General features: G+C 52.5%; 1 protein-coding gene across 3 annotated transcripts in view; it reads left to right on the top strand.

Moving 5' to 3' along the window:
* The window catches only part of ACTN1 (actinin alpha 1), a 95,609-nt gene that overhangs the window by 1,934 nt on the left and 72,409 nt on the right, over positions 1 to 21,266 (top strand). The window lies entirely within an intron of this gene.

The raw sequence follows: 21,266 nt of genomic DNA, 5'->3' as shown, positions 1-21,266 counted from the left end.
AAACACCCCTCCCCCTCTTCCTGTTGGCCCCCCAGGGGGAGCTGCGGGGAGAGGCTGTGACAGCCCCCCACTCTGGGGGCTTATTTCCTCGGCATTCGGGCTGAGAAATGGAGTGGTAATTTGGAGATTATCAAGAGGCCAAGGCAGGGGGCCCTTTTTAAATTTCAGGGTGAGGCCTTCATGAGACTAGATTTTAAATTGGACAGGAGGGGTAGGGAGTAGGGGGGTGGATGTCTTGGGATCTTCCATGGGAGTAGAAGAGACATTCCTGTTTACTGAGCACCTACTGTATGCCTAGTTGGGGCAGGAGTGACAGTGGGATGAAGTTCCTGGGGGGCAGAAATTCCTGTCTCCTCAGCGTTGCCACTGGACCTGCTCACAGTATTCCCTGGTATCGAATGAATGAATACGTTAGATATAGTTGGGGAGGAAATTGTATTGTTTCTATTTGTGTGTATGTACACACATACAGACTCACAAACCCCTGATCAGGGTGGTGGGGGTGTGCACCAGGCCTCTGGGTAGCCAGGTGGGATCAGGGTCATCTGGGAAATGTGGTTATCTGGAGGGCAGACTCAACAGTTCTAAGAGCTGGCTCTGGCTGATGTGAGCCTGGCACACCTGAGGTTGAGGAAATGAGGGGCAGAGGGAGAAGTGACCAGCCCCGAGGCCCAAATGGTGCATGATGGGACTGGAATGCAGCCATGTCAGGGGCAGGAAGCTTCCCCTCACTTGTCCCTTGGTGGCGAGGAAGGCAGGAAAGCTGGGCTTGGCATCCAGAGCCTACAAGGATCTCTGGACCAAGGGGAGTCAACCCGTGCTTTGGTGGGTTGATGGGGTGGGGGTCGGGGGGGCGTGGCACAAACTCTGGGCCTCACTTTGAAAATCCAAGGGTTTTTTTTTGGCCTGCCATTGATTCTGTTACCTTGCATGGGCCGCGGTGAACTTGTCTGAAAATTTCACCTCGTTTTCAGCGGGGTGGTAGGTATATAAGGAAGTGGTTTTAGGTGTGGGGGATCAGATCTGAAGTAACTGGCTGCTTTTGACAGCCTCCCTGCTGATCGTGGGAGGTCAGAGTTGAGTGGGATCAGAGCAGACGGGTGGACAGAGGAGGCTGACCATTGCAGATGGAGGCAGCAGAGTGAGTGTATGTGGGTGGGTGGGTGGGAGGACCCAGTGCGGTAGGATACGAAGGCCTCTGGGTGGGAGGCAGAAGGCCCTGTTTTTAGCCCTGGTGTGTTCACAACAAGAGAGACTTTGGCCCAGTCGTTTCACTTCTCTGAGCTTTTATTAGACTATTCAACACATAACTTTGAGCAGCTACTCTGTCAGGCCCAGTTCCAAGGGCTGAGGATAGAGCGCTGAATGGTACAGACAGGTGCTTCCGATCTGTTTCCTCCTCGGTAAACGGGCCACATTCCCGTCCTGCCCTGCCCTGCCCTGCCCTGCCGATCCCCAGGGCTCTTACGGGCATCAGATTAAGTGATGTGGTAGGAAGCACTTCCTTGGTGAATGGTTAGGCCTGATGCAGATGCAGGTAGAAGTCTGTGCAGGCAGGAGGCATGACTCAAAAACCTGCATTGGTTGGCCGTGGCTTGTCCCTTCTTCAAAGAATGCTTTCTTGCAGCGTTCCTGGGGCTTGACTCCCTGCCTCCAGACATAAAATGCAGTGGATTAGGGAGTTTGCTGGCTTTCACAATCTTCCTGACCTTTGAGGCTGAGCTCTAAAGCCACCTTTTAGAAGGTGGCAGGTCTGAACGCCCGTCTTTTCGAGATGACCGTAGCCCCCAGTTTTTTCCCTCACCCACACCCTCATGCGAGGCCTGCTGGATGCCAGGCAAGCTGGAAAGAGCATGGACTTTGAGTAGCATCCTGGCTCTACACTTTCAGGCTTGTGACCTTGGGCAAGTTACTGTAACCTCTCAGCCTCCGATTCCTTATTCATAAAAAGGAGCTAATACCCCCACCTGCTGGGTTGACGAAGATTTGTAAAATGGCAGCTTTTGGTTGTTAAATTTTATTTTCTCTCTTAAATCTTGGAGGCTCTGGTTTAATGTGGATTTCCACAGGTGCCAGTCCTGGGTTTTTTTTTTTTTTTTTTTTTTTTTTAACATATGTAACTTAATCAATATTTGTTGAGCTAATGGTGTTGAAACAGAGAAGCATTCACCTGGCAGGTAAATGAAGGTGGTTGTAAATAGTTCCTGCTCCAGAGTCTGTACCCACATCATTCCAGGTCACAGGAATATGTACCACCTTGTTTTTTGTTTTTTGTTTTAAATGTTTTTTCAATGTGTATTATTTTTGAGAGAGAGAGAATAAGCAGGGGCAGAATGAGAGGGAGACACAGAACTAGAAGCAGGCTCCAGGCTCTGAGCTGTCAGCACAGAGCGCAACGCAGGGCCCGAACTCACAGACCGCGAGATCGTGACCTGAGCTGAAGTCGGCCGCCAAACCGACTGAGCCACCCAGGTGGCCCTGTACCACCTCGTTTGTACTTACTGCTGGTCTGCAGGACCATCACAGGAGCTAGCCAAGGCCACTGATGAAGGTGGAGGCCTGTAGAGAGGGGAGGCCTGTTTTGGAGGGGTTTACATGGGGAGGAACAGGACATCCACCTGCCTTGGAGGTTAGGACTGCAAAAACCAAACTGATGCCTGGTGGAAGTAAAATGTCCAGGAGGAGAGAATTGGCTCTTGTTCCCATCCTCCTACCCCTCGCTGTTGTGCTCTCCTGCCTGCTTCACTCCGTGCCCGTGGCCATGGGCCCAGCGCTCAGCCTGTCCTGTTCTCTGCTGAATCCCTAGTGCCTCCTGCGGGGTTAGGCCTGTAGGTGGTCAAGAAATAACACTGAATAAATAATTGGCCTCATCCTGGGGCTGTATCTAGACATGCTCTGGGCACACTGGGTTCAAATCTCAGCCCGTCCACTGACTACCTATGTGATCCTCGGGGGATCACTTACCTGCTCTGTGCCTGATGATGCCAATGGGGAAATGAGTCTAATAATCGCTCCTGCCTGATTTAGTTGAGTGGAGGTTTAAACCAAGTAATGTGTGTAGGGAATTTAATATAGCACCTGACAGCGCGTGCTCAATAAAAATGCATGTTAACTATTTTGAGGAGCCAGAGTTTCTGTGGCCTTTACCCTGTATTCTTTGAGATAAGGTGTAGTATATAAACCCATCTTAGAAGGAGCCCACTTCTAGTTGGCTAGGAGTGTATGGAGTTGTGTTCTCCTTGACCTCGGACCCTGACGTCATCTCTGGCTCATTCGGTGTCACTTGACCCTTCTGATTGCTCAGTCCCTTCACTATAGAATGGTGTAGAATCCCTTGCTTACCCTTTGCCTACATTTTGGGTATCCAGGAGAAACAAATGAATGTGATGTGCTCAGAAGCTTTGTAAGTTGGTCACAGTACAGGTAAAATGACCTCAAAGTATGAGTGTCTTTTTTTTTTTTTTTAACGTTTTTATTTATTTTGGGGACAGAGAGAGACAGAGCATGAACGGGGGAGGGGCAGAGAGAGAGGGAGACACAGAATCGGAAACAGGCTCCAGGCTCCGAGCCATCAGCCCAGAGCCTGACGCGGGGCTCGAACTCACGGACCACGAGATGGTGACCTGGCTGAAGTCGGACGCTTAACCGACTGCGCCACCCAGGCGCCCCATAAGTATGAGTGTCTTCTAAAGGAGACAGCCTGGGGGCCCCTGGGTGGCCCAGTCGGTTAAGCGATTGACTCTTGATTTCAGCTCAGGTGATGATCTCACATTCCATGAGTTTGAGCCCGGAGTTGGGCTCTGTGCTGACAGCGTGGGGCCTGCTTGGGGTTCTCTCTCTCCCTCTCTCTGCCCCTCCCCGGCTCACACTTGCTGTCTCTCTCAAAATAAATAGGTAAACTTAAAAAATACACTAAACTAAAGTAAAGGAAATACACTAAACTAAACTAAAATAAAGCCTAGAGTGTCTTCAGGCCCTACAGTCAAATAGCCGAGGGCATTCTTTAGGCCCTGCCCAAACCTCCCAGTAGCCTACCAGCCCTGCTTTGCCCCAGGGAGCTGTCTCTGGCTGCCACCCAGCCTACCCTGGGACAGATGTGAGAAGGCCTGGAGCTTCCTGAGAACCAGCTTGTCCAGTTTTGAGGAATGATGAGATCTCCAGGAGCCGTTGGTCACTGGAGATGGGCTTGTAGGAGTGACAGGCTAGCAGGCTCCTGCAAGGTCCCTGGTCACCAGCCTTTTCAAATGAAAAAGGAGCAAACTTGTTTCCTGAAGCTCTTTTCTTGAGAAAGGGCTGCTAAGGCTGTGCTCCGTGGAGTGGGGGTGGGGTGGGAGGAGGCCTGGGCCCCCAGGCCCTTCCTTGTGGGGCGGTTTTAAGTGTGAAGAGGTCAAACCAAAGGGGTGTCTTGTAGTTTGTTGTTTGTGGTTGGGATTTGGGTCTCCCCTTTCCTTCTCCAGGAAGGCCTGGGGCTGGGCACCTGGCCAGTGGCCACAAACCGTAAGCCTGGCTTGAGGACTTGTCACACAAGACCCGGTGCCTCCTGTGGGTCTGGAACCAGGGCAGGGTGGCCCAGGTCTGAGACATGAGATCTGCTGCTGGGTGTCTCTAGAGAAGAGCCGATGTCTCTGCTCGTCTACCTTCTAGTCCCTTCTTAGTGTGAGAACATCAGTAATTTCTCTTGGTAGACTCAGTCAGTGAGCATTGGTTGAATCCCTGTTGGGTATCCAATGCTCCACCCACCTGGGGTCGTGGAAAACCCACGGTTTAGATGGAGAGGGAACTGGAAAGTTAGAAATCACACCGGGCAGTGCCACAAATGGCCAGAGATGCGGTGCTGGTCTCTGTGGGGCAGGATTTGAAGGTGCTGCTGGGAAGCCTCCCCTTTCCCTGACATCTGGGCTGTGTGTGCGTGCGTGTGCATGCGTGCGCGCGCGTGCGTGTGTGTGTGTGTGTGTGTGTGTGTGTGTGTGTAAAGAAGGGTAGGGCAGTAGGAGAAAGGAGAAGGCTGGAAGGGCAGACCAGAGGGCAATGATGTGTAAGCTGCTGCAGGCTAGGGAACACCCCCTCCCATTGTTCTCATCCTTTGTCCTTCTTTCCCGGTCAGCTTTGTCCCTCCCAGAGCTGAACTCTCACCTTTCTGAGAGGCCAGTCTCTTTGTACAGCTCGAGAGCCCCACACCTGTGCAGGTGTTGTTGGGACTGTCCCAGCCAGTTAACCCCACCTGAGCTGCCCCAACGTGTAACCTACCCAAGCTTTTTCTAGGACGGGATGTGCAGCCAAGGGGCTGTGGTCTCAGGGCACCTTCCCCACCAGCCCTACTTTTCTCCCCTTTGTGTTTGCTCCTTGGGCACACAGCTCTGCAAGAGCCCAGGGAGCTGGGCTCAGTTACTCACCAATGACCCTGAAGAGGTCCTGGAGCCCACCAGCTGGTTTAGACAGTTTAGTCTGTAGCTCCCCAAAGGGGTCATGGCTGAGTTCCTTAGTCCTGGCCACTCTGGGTCAGCCCGATTGGACTCCTTTTTTTTTTTCTTAAAGATTTTATTTTCAAATAATCTCTGTACCCAGTGTGGGGCTTGAACTCACAACCCTGAGATTAAGAGTCATATGCTCCACTGACTGAGCCAGCCAGGTGCCCCCTGATTGGACTCTTGATTCAGCCCAGGGTTTTGTCTCACTGCTGAGGCACTGGTATCCTGCTAAGCACCACTGCCTGCCCAAACCTGGCCCTGATGGAAGTTCAGGGGACCTTGGGAACGGTGGGAGCAGGAGACCCAGCAAACCAGGGCTCAGAGTCACCCTGGAAGCCCACCTTTCTTTTTTTTTTTTAAATAGATTTTTTAAAAGTAATCTCTATACCCAGCATGGGGTTCGAACTCACAACCCTGAGATCAAGAGTTGCATGTTCCACCAGCTGAGCCAGCCACCTTCTTCTGAACCATCAAGTTTTCTCACTGGGTCCCAGGTTAGGCATCAAGTCCCAGCTCCCAGAAGCCTTCCTTCTCAGTGGGTAGGGGGTACATTTACAGAGAGGGCTAGTTAGATGCTGCCTTCTCGCCTTGCCTAGCCCCTGCTCCCATGTCCTGGCTGGGGATTATCTGGCAGATTCTCAACACAGTGGGGCCCTTAGGTCTGGTGTAGTGATGCCCAGAGCCACCTAGGCGATAGTCATGACTCCAGCCTACCCACTCTGGGTGCCCCATTCAGCCCTCCCAGACAAATAAGCAAAACTGATGGCAGTCCCCAATAGCCTGGGTACGGTCATCTTCCCGGGGACCGGAGCTGGGAGCAGAGCTGTACTTAAAAAAAAAAAAAAATTCTTTTTCTCATGATCTCCATAGTGGTTCACCTTTTCTGAGCACAGGCTAAGTATCGGGCACTGTGTCAGGGACTCTGTGTTGTGTTAGCACGTCTAGTCCTGTGAGGTGGGCACTTTATCCACATTTTACGGATGAGGGAGCTGGCTCAGAGCAGCTGCATAACTTCCAAGATCACAGAGCCCATGAGAGGTGGGCAGTTGGAGCTCTGGCATTTCCCTCCTCACCACTTTGCTGCTTATAAAAGAGATGCTTGCGTGTCTGGAACACTGACCAGAGAAGACATATACAAAAAACAAAACCCAGTGATGAAAACATTCTGGAATTAGATAGTGGTGATGGTGGCACAGCCTTGTGAATACACTAAAAACTATATACTAAGTAAACTAAAACTTCCTCTAAATATGTGTACACTAAAATATATGTAAATATAATCTAAATGTATCTAAATATACTAAAACCCACTCAAACGGATGACTTTTATGGTATAATTCCATCTTAATTTAAAAATTTAATTTAAAAAGCCCCAGAAAATGCTAAGTAATACAGAGAAGAAAATGACAATTACCCGTCCTCCCACCTCCGAAGCTAAGGGATCTCACGGGAGCTTCTGGTGCTCTCTGCCTCCTTGTCCCTCTTCCTCATTCGTGTCTGTCCACCTGTTCTCTCCTGCTGACCGTTTACTCTAAGGTCGGGGATCCAGGTTCATGGTGCGTGAGTGGGAGAGCCGCCGAAGAGGTAACTAATCAAGAGGGCAGCTTTCATAAAAAGCTTGATGTGACCCTGTGCTTGGAGACTGCTTAAGAATGGATCACAGATAAGCCCAGGCAAGTAGAAGGCTGGGGTGGGGAAGGAGGGGGTGGCTTTCCTCATTTCCCCCAGGTGGAGTCCCCACTGCACCTGCACCTATAGACCCTGTTGGTCTGGGAGTGCTTCTCACCTTCTCCCATTCCCAGGGTTAATGGGGTCCACGTGGGGCAGCTTTCCCCAGTCCCGAGAAGTGGGGGGGGGGGGGCGCGGTCCTCCCCCAGGAGGCAGCTGCACTGTGCTCAGGGTTGCCTAGCAATAGTGGGAAGAGGTGACTTAGCCCACTACAGAGGCGGGAAGAGAATTAAAAGCAGCTGGGGATGGAAATCCGGAGTAGGTGCAGAGGATGCTGTTGCCCTGGAAACTGCCTGCTTGGTCCTTGGCTGTAGCGGGCTACTTTTGGGCTGGTGTCTGCTCTTTATTGAGAGGTTTTGGGGTCGTGTCCAGGCCTGTCATCTCTCACAGGGGGGGGGACCATAGAGAAGCCCCCGTTGCACGTGGCTTGTATGGTAGATGTGTTCTGTCGATGGGCCCCGTTTAACATTCACAACAGCCTTGTAAGGGATGTGGGATGCTCACACCTGATAGACGAAAATCCTGAGCTTGGAGACATAACATACTCAATGACTGCAGAGCAAGAAGGGCCTGGGAATGAAGGTACCCTCGGTCCTTAAGGGGAACTTTACGTTTTGGTTTAAAGCATTGCCTGGGGCGCCTGGGTGGCTCTGTCGGTTGAGCAGCCGACTTCAGCTCAGGTCATGATCTCGCGGTCCGTGAGTTCGAGCCCCGCGTCGGGCTCTGTGCTGACAGCTCGGAGCCTGGAGCCTGCTTCGGATTCTATGTCACCCTCTCTCTCTCTACTCATGCTCTGTCTCTCTCTGTCTCAAAAATAATAAAAACACTAAAAAAAATTAAAGTATTTCCCAAACCCATGATAGGAGATAATGTCAACACTGTCCACCTCCCAGAAAGGAAAGAGAAGGTGAGAGAAGGACGACTAGAAAGGAGATTAACTGTTTTGTACCAACCAACCAGTATTTGGTAAGAATGTTCCCCAAATAATAATAGTTCATACTGTTTGAGGGTTGCATGGTTTGGATTACCTCCATCCGTCAACCCTTTGAGGAAGGTACTGTTACTTTCCTTTTTGCAGACAGGGAAACTGAGACTCAGTGAGGTCAAGTGTCTTGCCCAAGATCAAACAGCTAGTAAGCCAGGTTATGCATGAACCCAGGCACACTGACCTTGGAACTCGACCCTTCACTAGAAACGGACAAACCTTTTGCTATTCCGTAGTTTATGTTTTGAGGGACAAGGCTTATATAAATGAAATCGTAAGGAACGATTAAAGGTGGTATATAATCAAGTACTCATTACATGATTCATGATGTTTTAAAAATAAACTCCACCCCCAATGTGGGGCTCAAACTCACGACCCTAAGAACAAGAGTCATGCGCTGTACCCACCGAGCCAGGCAGGCGCCCCATGATTCATGATTTTTAATATTTATGCTTTCACACGTGGTTTTCTCTTCGTTAATCATGATGAGCAAACTTGTCAGGCCTTCTCCCCATTTTGTAGACAGGGCAAATAAGGCTCAGAAAGGTTCAGTGACTTTACCAGGGTCTCCCCTGCAACCTGAATGGACGGGTAGAGTTGGTTTTGAATCCAGGTCTTTGACTGGAGGGTCTGTAGTCTAAGCCAGGTGAGCAGGACCTTTCTGAAGTTACTTTTCTCGGTTGAAAAGGTAGGGGAGCGTTCTAGTCGTATTTCTACACATCTAAAGAATAACTGACGGGAATACACTCAGGTCCCCTGAACCTGGAGGGCCCTAGGTGTCCCTGGTGTCCCTGGTGGCCCCTGTAAGCTCTTGACTCCAGCTTTTGGGGACTGGCTTCCCTGCTTTCAGATTCAACCATGTCCCTCCTCTGTTCCTTCAGCCTCACCTGTTCATCTTCCCTTTGTTTGGTCACCAGGGGAACAACAGGCTTTGAACCAGGTAGCTGATTTTGCTTTTGAAAGCTTGTGCACATGGAACGTGAAGTTGGAGGTTCTTGTTTAAGCCTTGAGGCTGGTAAAAAGTTGGTGAGGGAAAGTTGGCGAGGCTTAGGTTGTTGGGAGTGAGCCGTTCTGGCTTTTCCGCTCTGTGGACCAGGCCAGAGGACGGCCCGGAGGGTAGGACAGTGTCCTTCCTGGCCCCCGGGGTTGAACCTTTCGTCTCAGGGTCTAAATCAGAGGCCCCAGGGGGTTCAGCTGATGGTGGAAAAGCGATCCTTGGGGGAAGGGAGCTTTTGACAAGCTGCCTCCTCTCTACCTTGTTTTTCCTGTTTCTTGGTGGTTGATACTATGGGGTTGTTCCGAGCCCAGTCACAGGCCTGTGATTTGAGGCCAGGCCGGGGCTTGCAGGGGAGCATTTTTATGGGCCCAAAGATTTATTTTTTAAAAGCCATCTGTAAAGCTGATTATAAACGGATGGGAACAGAATGGAGTGATGCTGAGCTCTATTTTCAGATCGTCTGTAGGTGAACCGACAGGAGGTGGGGGGGCACGTCAAGGTGGGTGGCCTGCTTTAGGCAGGTCTCCTCATGGAACTTGGCTTTGCATCTTGGAGGACAGGCCGCAAGCCTTGTGCTCGGGTGGGTGGGGGCTTGTTCCAGCCAGACTCTCTTTTCTTCTTGTGTCCAGCGTGGGAATGGCCACACAGCCTGTGGCTTGGGAACGGACGGAAGTGGGGCTTTTACTTCTTCTAAGTGCCAACACCAGGAAATAGGGTCCCCGCCTGCCCCCCAGTGCAGCGTCTGCAGAGGGGTGCAACTTTATGGAGGTTCTGTGGTCCCGACAGCAGTGTCTGTCCGGCTGTGTGAGCGCAGGCACACGTGTGTGCCTCTTTGGCTCTGAGAAGCCCCCTTGTTGATTTTGGCCACTGATTTGACTTTGGCAGAGGAGTGGCTCCCTTTCAAACGCCGCAGACATCCTCCAGATAATACATAATGGCACTTTCCAGTAGAGCTCCCCGTTTTTCGGAAAGGCCTTTCTTTCCAGGAACCCGAAGTGCTTTTCCAGGCTTGGCTCTGGGAACCAGGAGGAGGCGGCTCATGAATCCTGCATTCCCGGAGCAGGGGAAGCGGGGCCAGACCCCCGGTTTCCTGCCCTTTATCCTGGATCCTGGCTGGGACTGTCGGGAGGTAGCTTTGCCTGCATGAAGCCTGGAGGCCTCTTTTTAATTTAGATGTTTCCCCAAACTTTCGTCTCAGGTGAAAGCCACTTTGTTGTTGTGGTTGTTGTTTGTCTTAAGCTATAGTTAATTGAGAGGTTCATTCTATAATTAACTTTCAAAAAATTAAGGAGTGCCACTCTGGGGTTTCAGTTCAGTGGGCCTGTCTGGAGCTCCTCTACTAGGGGTGCTTGGCACAAGCATTAAGGCCACAGCGGGCGCAGGGGGGTCAGGCTCGGGACCGGCCCCTGATTACCTTTTCATGGAAGCCCCTGGTTCGGAAGGCCCCAGCTTAGGCCCAGGCCCAGGCCCAGGGAAAGCGGAGCTGAGCACCCACCCCCAGCCCACCCCCAGCATGTGCCAGCCCAGTTCTGTGCCGTGGGCCACGCACACTCTAAGTGTTTCCCAGATATTGATTCATTTAGTCTTTGCAACACCTTATGCGATGGCTTAGCTGGAGGTAACGAAATTTAGAAAGGTTTGCAAAGGCTCAGTTGGTTACAGCTGTTTTTCTAGGTTTTCTGCTTTGGAGGCCAGTTCACAAAGGCCTTATAGGCAGAGGTAGGGTTCTGGTGTTCCTGTCCCCAATGCTGTTCCCTTCCTCACTGGAATTAACCGCTGTCCCGCATTTGGTGTTTTCTTTCCTCAACGTTGGTTTATACAGTTCCTGCCTGTGTAGTTGTCTGTATCTTTGTGCCTGTTGAAAACTACATAAATGGGGGCACCTGGGTGGCTCAGTCGGTTGAGCGTCCGACTTCGGCTTAGGTCATGATCTCGCTGTCCGTGAGTTCGAGCCCCGCGTCAGGCTCTGTGCTGACAGCTTGGAGCCTGCTTCGGATTCTGTGTCTCCTCTCTCTGCCCCTCCCCGGCTCATTCTCTCTCTCTCTCTCTCTCTCTCTCTCTCTCTCTCTCTCTCTCTCCCTCCCCCCCTCAAAAATAAATAAACATTAAAAAAAAAAACTACATAAATGATGTCATACCCAACGTAGCAGCGTGCTCACATGCTGTTCTTTCTGCTCACACGGTTCCTGTGGCCTGGAGCTGTGGAGGCTGGCCTGGCTCCGCCCTGTTTTGTGGATGAGACAACAGTTGAGGCCCAGAGGGGCTGGGACTTGAGGGACTTGTCCGAGTTGCACAGTGGCTTACAGATGGCAGGTGGGACCGGAGGCTGCAGGTGCCTCTCTGTGTTATACCTGCTGCCATGAGCCCCCTCGGGGTTCGGAGACTCCCTGGTATTTGAGGAGGGAGGGCAGAAGCAGCCAGCCTCAGTTTCTTCTTTTCTTTCTTCCCACATGTGTTTTTGGCACCTGGCTCCCATTTCCTGGGTGGGGGGGACCTACACCCTTGCCTGCTGCCCTCTTCCTGGGGCTCCAAGAGTCAGCTTCTTAGGGGCTCACTGCTTTGCCAGTTTTTCTCCTCCCAGGATAGCAGTTGTCCTTTTATTGCTTCTTGATGAAGCAAATATGTAATGACAGAAAGCTACTGTGAATTTGGGAATGCTTCTAAATGAGTTTGCATTTTATGTCTCACAGTGGTATCTTGCAACATTTGGAAGTCAGTCGTTCTCTGCACATAGAGTTTTGGAAGAGGCAGAGGTGGGGAGCCACAGCTGAGCCCTTCTTGGCCGGGGCCGGGGGGCAGCCAGTGGGATTCCAGTTATGTCTCCCTGTCCATGCCTGGTTTCCTGGCTCTGGCCTTTTCTTCCTTCTCTGCTGGCTCTTGGCCGCTCAGCCCTTGCCTCGCTCACTTAGCGCCTGGGTAGAGGATGGGCAGGAGGGAGCTGGAAAGGACAGGTGAGTTGGCAGCCTCTTGGCAGTCCTCATCAGAGTCGCTTTGGGCACTGTTGTGAAACTCTTGGCCCTGAGGACATTTGGAGGGTTCTCAGGGGATATCACTGATCTGTGAATGACTTGGGGCTCCTTGGATGATTGGAGGTGGGTCTGGGGGTCTCGTGGGAGCCTCCCTAGTAGGGGGCTCCTGGAAGGCTGTGCCACCGGGATCCAGACACATTCAGGCCACCTCATCTCAGAGCCTTGAAGCCTAGAAGGGTGGTTCTCAAACTTGACCGTGCATCAGAATCACCCAGAAGGCTGCTTAAAATACAGATGCTGGACCCCATCCTCAGGGTTTATATAGGTCTGGGGTGGGGCCTGAGAATTTGTATTTTTAACAAGTGTGAGAGCACTGCAAAGCTACTCGCAAAGAAGATAGATACAGGCAAGGGAAAGCATTGGGGCTACTTTTGCAATCTGCCCTAGAGGTCTTTATGTAGATGGTGACTTTGCTGGTATTTAGTACCTAGTGCCTCCTCCCTCTTCCCCCCCAAATAAGGGGAAGTTGCGTTCTTTCTCTGTGGGGGGTGGGGGGGCCTGGACCTGGGGTGGGAGATGTGCTCCTGTACCCTGCGAGGGCAACTCCTCAGGAGCCTCCTGCTGGCACACAGTAGGTGCTCACCAAATATTAGATATGCTGAGCGGTGACCGTGGGTGCCTTAGAGGGGGTGGGGCAGCTACAGTCCAGCCGGAAATGTCTGGCGGATGCTGAGGTGTTGGGTGGCGATAGTCCAAGGCATCAAGGGCCGCTTTGGTGATGGGGCTGAATTGAGGTCCCAGAGGGAGCCCAGGCTGGCCTTGCAGCCTCAGAAGTGTGCCCCGGAGTCCAGAGGAGGCCGGGGAAGCTGGTGTTATGCTTGAGCTGGGGTCCAAGCTCAGGATGACCTCAGCCCTGCCATGCTGCTCGACACCCCCTCCCAGGTGTCTGACCGAAGCAGGGTGGCCGGGAGCCAGCGCACCCACCCCCCTCCCCGGCTCCCTGGCAGGCAGTCCAGCTGTGTGTTTTCTTCTTTTGGCCAGCAGCCCACTTCAGATTCCTCTCCTGAGGTACTGGCCATGCTGACACGTCCTTCTGTTCCCTGCCCTTGTTGGATTTGGCTACGGCCCCTACTTCAGAAAATCTTAGGGAGTTTCTGGTCCTCTTATGTGGGCTTGGGGGCCTCAAAGGAAATAAAACCTTCCAGCCCCAGCACTGAGGGTTCTCTCTTCGGCGGTGGACGTCAGCAGCCTGCTGTCTTTAGCCATAACAGCCGGGGGGGCATGGAACCAGACAGAACCTTCAGACCCCCCAGCTCCCCAGCATGTGGGGCCCAGCAGGACCCTGGTCCACCTGCCTCCTGCTCCCTTCCTGTTGGGACCCTGGTGGGTGGCATTTAGGAAAAGACTAGATATGGAAAAACTGTCCTCTTTGAACTATCAGTCCAGAGAGCTGCCTGGGAGGACCCTGTTCTGTCCCTTCGGAACAAGGACAGCAGTTGTGCCTCAGGTACCAGGGCCACAGGAGACCCGAGGTCTGGTTTTAGAGCTGCTTATGGCTGCTGTGTGATGCTGGATAAGCCACACCTGATCCTTACCTATAAAATGAGAGGACTGGGTTCGGGGGAGTGCGGTGTTGGAAATGCCTTGCCTGGATTAGCACATGGAGATGATCTCTAAGGTCTGGGGCCAACGCCAGCTTTCTGTGTTTCTGTCCCCTTGATGGGGGTTGCTCAGTAGAGCCAAGGGCTTCTGGAGGTGATCTTGAGGTTGATTCCTGGGCTTCCCAGCCTGGCCCTGAAACTATTCTGCTCATACACGGACTCTTATCTTTAGGAGTCTTCTGTGTCCTCAGCTGTCAGGAATTTGTTCCTACCCTCTAGGGAGGGTGTGGGTGGGGCCCGGTGAATGAGCTTCCCTTACGGGATCTGGTGGTGCTCTGTGTCTTGGGATCTGCATGCACTCTCTTATTCTGGAAATGCCTGCTTAGGGTGTGGCCATGTGGGAAGCCAGGTGCCTGTGGAGGGTAGGAAGCCTTATTTGGGATTGGTGAAGGGTCTCTTAGCTCTGCCTTCTAGCCTGGGTGCTCCAGGTGTGGTCCTGGGGTGGGGAGAGTATCTGGGCCCACTGCAAGGTGGGCTGCTCATCATCGATCCGTCTTTGGTGTAGGCTTATCTGGGTCACAGGATCGGTGTGAGGTGGGAGAGACTGCAGGCTGAGCGGAGCCAGGGAGCAAGGATTTCAGCCTGGAATCTGCCCAAGGGACTGGTGTCAATAGGCAGCCTTGTCTTCCACTTTGTTTACTCCCAGGACCCAGCTCTAGCCCTTCTTTCTTCTGGAGCAGTTTGAAGAAATCGAGTCACAGAATGCCAGAGCCCGAAGGGAACTATACCGTCACCTGGTCCTCCCCACTTAGATGAAGAGACTGAGGTCCACGATGGTGATCTGACTTGTCCAAGGATGCTCTGCCATGAGTTCTTTCCTTGTGGGGCTGGTTTTGGTAAGGACTGTTTATTCCAGGCACATATAAACCCTCTTCTGAGGTCATACGTGTGGGTGGGCTCCAAACACCTGCTGACAGACAGGCAGCGTGAGCCTCTGTGCTCTGAAGGCAGATGGATGGAGCCGCTGGGGTTCTGGCTAGTGTGTGGGTGGTCGAGTTCAGGTGAGTTTCACACATGACGGCAGCTGTCCTCTGCCAGGTTGGAGGTGGTGAATGACAGGTGGGTCCTTTGCATGGCTGCCCTTGTACCCAGATGTTCCCGGGACTGGCTCCTGAGATTACAGCTGAGGAGGGGAGCGAGAAACGAGCCAAAGGGACAGGTGCAGGTGGCGCTGGTGGCATGAGCGGTGCCAGTCCTCACATTAACAGCTAACGCTTACTACATGCCCAGCCCTGTGCTAATTCCGTAACGTGCATTATATCAGTCATCCTAACCGCACTGTCAAGTGCAAGTACTATTTCATTTTCATCTCCACTTTGCAGAAGAAATGGAGCTCTGGTGAGATTAAACCGTTTGCCCCAAGCCACACAGCTCTTGAGTGGTGTTCCAGACTTTGAACTCAGGGCTGTCTGGCCAGAGCGCACGGTCCTCGCCAACTGCCCTGGCTGTCCCCTCCCTGCCAGGTTCCCTCTGCTCGGCAGCGAGCACCAGCTGTCTTCCCTGACTGCAGACCGGAAGCCCCTCACTAGAGATAGAACTGGGTCTCCACCCTCCTTGGGCCCCAAATACCTCTCTTCTGACACACACATTCCTGCACTTGCCTGTGGAACCCGGAAGTGGTCCGTTCATAAGAGCTGTGCCTGTGGCTGCTGTGCGATGCTGGACAAGCCACACCTGATCCTCACCTGTAAGATGAGGGGACTGCGTTCCAGGATGGTGGGCACGCTCTGTTGTAAACGCTGCGGGTTCTGGTCCCTGACACCGCAAGCCCCGGTGCCATGCCAAGCAGTGGAGGTGGGGCAGCCCAGGGCTAGATGGGAGCTGCTCCTTCGCCTCTTCCTTTCTTCCCCGTGTTTCTTCTCTTACCTTCTTGCCTTGCGTGGCACCCCAGGCACTGGCCACCCCCAAGGAGGGTCTTGGGAATGAGGCTGTACTGGGGAGGGGCAGATTTCCTCGCCCTCCTGGGAGCACGGGGGTGCTGGTCATGCCTTTGCTGGCTGCCCCCGAGTATGGCACCTTCTTGGCCATGACAGGGTTGGGCCGGTTCTGTGGCTGTGGGGGTGTTCCAGGCTCCACCCTCTGACATAGTCACGGTGGTTGTAGGCCCTGTGCCAGCTGTTTGTTTGTTTCACATCACACTATTTCATCCTCAGAGCAAGGTAGGAGGCATTAGCTCTGTTTACAGGCGAGGGGCTCAAAACCCTGAGAAGTCAGATAACACGCTGAGGCTGGCATACTGCAGGCTGAGATCCGCACCCAGGTCTGTGGGGGCTCAAGTGCTCCTACCACCTAATGCCCAGGGTGAGGGGCGCCGGGGTGGCTCAGTCGGTTAAGCGGCCGACTTCGGCTCAGGTCACAGTCTCGCGGTCCGTGAGTTCGAGCCCCGCGTCGGGCTCTGTGCTGACAGCTCAGAGCCTGGAGCCTGTTTCAGATTCTGTGTCTGCCTCTCTCTGACCCTCCCCTGTTCATGCTCTGTCTCTCTCTGTCTCAAAAATAAATTAAAAAAACGTTAAAAAAAAAAAATTTAATGCCCAGGGTGAGCAGAAATTGACAGCTGGCTGAAAAAGACAAAAGCCCTGAACAGCAAGGACACAGTGCTCAGCCGGGCTACAGCACCCTGGGTGTGGGCAGGCTGGGGGTGATGAAGGGGCATTGCTGGCTTCCTCTGAGAGAAGAGGCCAGATGGAAAGCATTTGCAGGCTCGTGGGCACCATTCACCCATTAGGCTGTGGCTGCGGCATTGCTCGGAAAAGCTCAGGCAGACGAACATAATGGTGCAAAGACAATTGGAGCCAGTCTGTGCCTGTCTCTTGAATCTGGCCTTGCCTCTGTGATTCCTTCTTTGCATTTCAAGCTCCACTGTCACCTCTGCCTGTTAATAGGCCGTGGGGGCCTGGTGAATAATACTAACACAGGAGTCATACGAAGTAGCTCTTGTAATGCTGCGTGCCTGGCACCGTGCTTAGCTTTTTGCATCTAAGCACCGGGATGAGAATTTCCCATGCACTGACCCATAAGATTCTCACAACAACCCCGTGAGGCGGGCAGTATGTCCCCATTTTACAGATGGGGAAACTGAGGCCCAGAGAGGTTTAGTAGTTTACCCAGCGTCCTGCAGCTGGTAAGTGGCAGGGCTAGGATCTGAATCCTGGGATTTCCAGTCACTAGAACCATGATTCCCTTAAGTCAGGGATGTCTGTGTGGCCTTTATTTCTATCTCCGAAGCCGGTCTCGCACCTGATACTGAGAGGGCTTTAGGAGAAGTTGTAATGACAGAATGAAGGGTGTTTGGATCCTGCCCTTTGAGGGGAAAGCTGTCTTTTGCAGGCTTCCTGGGGGCTTGTGAGATCTGCAGCAGCTCTGAGGCCCACCCTTGGTGCCCTGCGGCCACTTTCTGAATGGGGGGCTGCCCCGGTACAGGGGGAGACCCTGTAGGTGGAGGAGGCAGGGCTGGGGAGACAAGCCCAGGGGACACAGTTCCCAAAGCCCCTTATCGGTCTTCTTCCCTCCGGGGAGATCAGCATCGTCTTGTCACAAGTGTGGTTAGATGTTAATTTTCAGGGAGGGTTAAGATAGTAAGTAATTTAGAATTAAAAAAAAAAAAAAAGTTTATTGATTTTCGAGAGAAAGAGAGCCAGTGCAAGCAAGTGGGGGAGGGGCAGAGAGAGAGAGGGAGACAGAGGATCCCAAGTGGGCTCCACGCTGAGCGCCGAGAGCCCAATGTGGGGCTGGAACTCACGAACCATGAGATCATGACCCGAGCCGAAGTCGGATGCTTAACCAATTGAGCCACCCAGGCGCCCCAGTAATTTAGAATTTAATAAAGTTTCAATTCATGGCAGGGACGGGGGAGGGTTGTTTCTTATTTCTCTCTTTAGCCATGATGTCTGAAATGTGGGAGGCACTTAGGGGATATTAGTTGTGTGAATAAGTTAAAAAAACAAAACAAAACCTACTTATCGTGGAGAATTCAAGTGCAGGAGTAGAGGATAGTGTAACGAATCCCGATTTCCCCTTTCCCCAGCTTCAGCGCTTAGCCACAAAACCTCCCTGTCCTGTTTAGCCATCTGGGCTAGCATGCAGTGAGATTAGCTGGGGTGAACTGTGTTCTCGCGAATGAAAAGGATAAGCGGAGGTGAAACGATACGCCAGTACCAACGCAACCTCGCCCGTGGGGTCACCACTGTGCCGAGCACGATGCAGACGTTCCAGAAGGTTTGAACGGACTACTTGGCAACTGGCCAAGTGGCGTTCCTCCAGCCCCAGGGTGGGGGGAAAAGTTCCTGAAGGATGAGTTCAGCCAGATATTTGAGGTGGGCAGACATAACCCGCACCAAAGGCACGGCTGCCGACGATGGTCTACCCTCTCAATTCACATTTACTGTGGATTATTTTATTTTTTTAAATGACATTTGAAATATAAGAAAAAGTGCAGAGAACACCACGACAAAGACCTATGTGCTCACCACCCAGGTTTAATAAATATGAAGCACTTGCTCTTTCTAGGTCAGGGCAAGGTGCTCGAGAGGCCAGGGGGTGACAGACCTATGAACCGCATTTCCTTGTCACAAAGATGTGACGTGCAGTATAGTGAAGCGAGCCCAAGGAAGGCCCCATCCCACCTTGGAGGAGATAGGGAAGGCTTCCTGGAGGAGGTGATAAAAGTGAGCTAAAAATCAAATCTGGAGTATGTCTGGGTGAGTCAGGCAAGGGGGGTGGTGGCAAAGGGCGGGGGAGGTGGGCCAGGCAGAATGTGACCAAAGGCATGAACAGTGAGTATGAAGCTCTGGGAAGGGCGGGGCAGGGGATGAGTGAGAAGGAGTGGGCTGGGAGCAGCTGGAGAGAAAGAGGCCTGGGGGTGGGTGACAGCGGACCCGGTGAGTCAGCGGACGAGCTCGGCCGTCTTCGGGGCAGCAGCGGGCTCTAGACTTGTCCTGAGTCCTGCTCAGTGCTCGGCTGTCTGAACTGGACGCTGGACACTGGACACTGCCCGGTGGGGTGGGTGGGAGCCGTGTCAGGAGTAGTGGAAGGAGCCTGGCTGTGTAGACAAGGCTGCAGACCACGTTGGGAGGCCCAAGGGGGCAAAATAGTACTTGTGGGGGTTGTGTGGGAGATGGGAGTCTAGCTCAGAGCTTCTAACTGTCAAACTTTCCAAAGAGGGAATGAACTGTGGGGTTCGAGTGTGTTGGGTGGACTTGTCGAAGCCAGTGGGGGTGGTGGAGGGAGGAGGGCTCTGCCGTGCCTGGCCCCCAGGGCCCCGGCTCGCTCTGTGCTCTCGGGATTCGGGAGGGCGGGCTAAGTGACCCTTGGCACAGGGCACAGGGCGCAGGCGCTCCAAGGAAGGCGGCTGTGGAGGAGGCGCTGGCCGGTTGCCATGGGAACCACCTCTGCTGTGGGTTTCTGGTTCGAGGATGCCCTGGAAGGGAATGAGCTCACTCCACCTGCAAGGTGGTGAGTCAGCCTCCGAAGACCTACTTGCTCTCCAGGGCTAGGCTCCCCTGCCCCACGTGGGCTGCTGTCACTGGAAAAGAGATGGGTGCAATAGAGACAGCGACCAGCCACTCTGGCAGCCCTGGGGATCCTGAGTCCAGTGGAGGGAGGAGGAAGCCTCTAGTCCAGTCGCCCAAACCTTGGTCCTCAGCAGAGGCTGAGCCATCCTGTCTGCCGGCCATGTGGCTCATGTGGCCTGGGTGCCATCTGCAACTGCGCCGGCCTTGGGCTCGCAGTCCCCTGGGCTGGACGCACCGAGGACGGGGTTTCAGGTGTGTCAAGGGTTTCGAAGGAGACGTGCAGGCTGTGTGTGAATGCCCATCAGTCAGGTGCGAGGGTCCGAGGATGGGGGATGGAGGAGGAAAGCTTCCCGGAGGGAGCGCGTTTGATCTGACACGGGAAGACTGAGGGGTCACTAGTCCTAGGCATGTAGAGGTCAGAGGTCGTGGCTTATGGCTCCTGCCCCTCCCCACAACCATGTGTGCAGGTGTCTAGTTTGTTGTTCTTATGAGGGTGTGTTCGGAACATGCCCGCTGACGGGTAGTGAGGACAAGAATTTCAAACCGCTGTGATTTCAGGGCACCGGGCATCTTCTGCAAGACCCTAAGAAGTCCAGCCCACCACCTACTGGGTTCCAGTCTCTAAGGAGCCACCTGTGGGCTTGTAGCCTGTCTCCACCCCCAATGTGGCAGCCTTGGGGACAACATGGGAAAGGCCAGGGAACACTGGCTTTTGCTTGCCTTACTTGATGCATCTACCTGGGCCTCTGTTGCCATTGGAGAAGAGAAGGCACTTCAGAGGGGGCAAAAAAGATGACATTTTAACCCTCTCACCTACACACCACGATTTATCGTTTCAGAAACCTATTTTTGTTTTTGTCCTCATACGTGCGTTACTTTCATAGTGGTAACCATAGCGTGTATGCAGTTCAGTTCCATTTTTTTATTTCTCCATGTGGCTTTTTATTAAAGGTTTGTTTTTTCATATATAGCAACACAGCCTTTGCGTTCCTTCCCTGATGAAAGTGAGATCCAGGGATAGAGTTTGTTTCATGAATAGTTTTTTATTTGTGCTTTTCTGCCTCTTTCCAAAAAGCATTTGAGGAGAGCACATCCCAAGGCTCATGTATGGCTAAGTTTTAAAGTCGGAAGATCTGAGCTTTGTCAGGGTGAGGATGAGGTAACTGTTCAAAGAGGTTAGTTTTTCTTAGTTTGCCCTGACCCTCATTCCAAGCTTCCTGGTAGCCACAGCAAAAGGGGAAATTGGAATTATCATAACATTTATTTCCTAATGAAAGGAAGCATATCAGTTCATGGGGAAGAGACACTTATAGTAATTACTGACCACCAGGGACTTTTCCATTTTAGAGTCGTGTTGTGCTTAATGCTGTCGGTCGTAGTTTCACGGAACACACAGAGACCTTTTTTGCATATTGGTTCTTTCTTTCTTTCTTTTTTTTTTTTTAAGGTTTTTATTTTTAGGGACACCTGGGTGGCTCAGTCAGTTAAACATCCGACCTTGGCTCAGGTCATGATCTCACGGTTTGTGGGTTCGAGCCAGGTGTTGGGCTCTGTGCTGACAGCTCAGAACGTGGAGCTTGCTTTGGATTCTGTGTCTCCCCCCCTCTTTCTCTCTGCCCCTCCCCTGCTTGTGCTCTGTCTCTTTCTCTCTCTCTCTCTCCGTCAAAAATGAATAAACAATAAAAAATAAAAATTAAAAAAAAGATTTTTAGTTTTAAGTATCTTTATACCCAGCATGGGGCTCAAACTTACGACCCCGAGATCAAGAGTCGCATGCTCCGCTGACTGAGCCAGCCAGGCGCCCCTGCATATTGGTTCTTAAATCGACCCTCAGTAGAGCCAAAGGCATGGTGTTAAATCACACTTGTGTGAAGGCATTTCTGTGAGAAGCTGAATAATGAAATCTTGTCCTACTGCTTCAAGAGGTCCAGCTGAGGCGAGGCCTCAC

The sequence above is a fragment of the Prionailurus viverrinus genome, chromosome B3 (assembly GCF_022837055.1).
Source record: "Prionailurus viverrinus isolate Anna chromosome B3, UM_Priviv_1.0, whole genome shotgun sequence".
Taxonomy (NCBI): Eukaryota; Metazoa; Chordata; class Mammalia; order Carnivora; family Felidae; genus Prionailurus; species Prionailurus viverrinus.
The sequence above is the reverse complement of the archived record's forward strand: the minus strand, read 5'-3'. Positions and strand labels throughout refer to the sequence as shown.